Here is a 1,853-nt window from a genome sequence, read left to right as displayed (position 1 = left end):
GCAACCACACTCTCAACAACCTTCGCCGTATATATGTCAGGCTGTTATCAAACAATTCCAAATTTTTTATAGAAAATCCTATATACTACCATAATTGTATGACAAACTAGAGCAAAGCAGAAATAAGAACAAATATGCTATGCATTAAAATATTATGTAAATAATAATAATTATTATAATGATGTTGACAGTGATGTAGGTAATATGAAGATATCATATCCATGAATGCATACATCAATCTGTTTTTATAATATAGTCTGAATCTAGTAAATCTCTACGTTATATCCATGAGGGTTTTATAGTATATTGTGTCATTTGCAGACTTGGAAATGAAACAGAATAAAATATAATACAGCAGTACAGACTAATGAAAAACTTCATAAAAACATGAATATTTATATAAAATCATAAATATTATTCCATTTTCAGATATGAATTCAGAGCAGTCAAATGTAAAAGCAATAACACCCAGCTGCTATCTGATGATATAATCGGAAGTGGTTCTACACATACACATGAAAAAGCAATAATACATTTAATTAGCCAAGTTATGGTGTAGTGGTAATGTTTTCAGGAGATTCAAATTGCCTGATAATCAATTTCATTAGGGAGTAACAGATGGCTTGGGACTTAAAACAAGGAACTAATTCACTGGGGAGTCTGAGGAGTTCATAAAATTCAACAGCACTATTATTTTAGAATGGCAAATATTTCTAAGTAGCAATATTTCTGTAAAAAAGATACTTTTGAGATATGTATGGCAAAATGACATATTGAGCACTGTAAAGTTATGAACTGAGAAAAGAAATTGCTGAAAAGGTATACAAGAATTTTTTTCAGTACAGTAATGATTTTATAAATAGGAGCTATCTGTACAGTCATCTAAAACAAGTTTGACTTAGTTTAAATTAAGCGAAGTTTTTTAAAGTTAAAGTTGGACCATAAAGAAAGGCTGAGTGCAATAGAATTGAGGCCTTTGAACTATGGTACTGGAGAAGACTCCTGCGAGTCCCCTGGACTGCAAGGCGATCAAACAGGTCAGTCCTAGAGGAGATCAACCCTGACTGCTCTTTAGAAGGCCAGATCCTGAAGTTGAAACTCAAGTACTTTGGCCACCTAATGAGAAGGAAGGACTCACTGGAGAAGAGCCTAATGCTGGGAAAGATTGAGGGCAATAGAAGAAGGGGACGACAGAGAATGAGATGGCTGGATGGAGTCACTGAAGCAGTAGGCGTGAGCTTAAATGGACTCTAGAAGATGGTAGAGGACAGGAAGGCCTGGAAGAACATTGTCCATGGGGTCGCGATGGGTTGGACATGACTTCGCAACTAACAACAACAAGCATGTGGTCCAGTTTCTCTTTCTTCCTCTTCTTTTGTATGATGTTATTATTAGTGTGTTTAATAACTGGATATGGGTTTAAAAGAGTGGGGGTTTTTGTTTTGTTTTTTAAGAGTTTTGCTTCTTAATATAACTGCAAGAAGATTATGAATTTTAGACCATTATTGTTGTTTAAATGTTTTAATAGATTATGAATTTTAGATCATTATTGTTGTTTAAATGTTATAACAGTTTACTTATCATTATTTTTAATTGTTAGTATGATGTTATTATTAGTGCGTTTAATAACTGGATATGGGTTTAAAAGAGTGGTGGTTTTTTTTAGTGAAGTTCAGAATGTTATTGTTGCTTAAATGATTTAGTTTTATTTTTTTTATTTCTTAATTAATTGTTAATATGATATTATTATTATCGTGATTATTAATTATATATCTGTTGAAAAGAGAGTTAAAGGAGGTTACAGATTTGTTATTTTAACAGTTTTCAGATAGAGTTAAAGAAGATTATAGATT

This window comes from Protobothrops mucrosquamatus, unplaced genomic scaffold, assembly GCF_001527695.2.
Source record: "Protobothrops mucrosquamatus isolate PMUCROS unplaced genomic scaffold, P.Mucros_1.0 scaffold238, whole genome shotgun sequence".
Lineage (NCBI taxonomy): Eukaryota > Metazoa > Chordata > Lepidosauria > Squamata > Viperidae > Protobothrops > Protobothrops mucrosquamatus.
Note: the sequence above shows the minus strand (reverse complement) of the source record.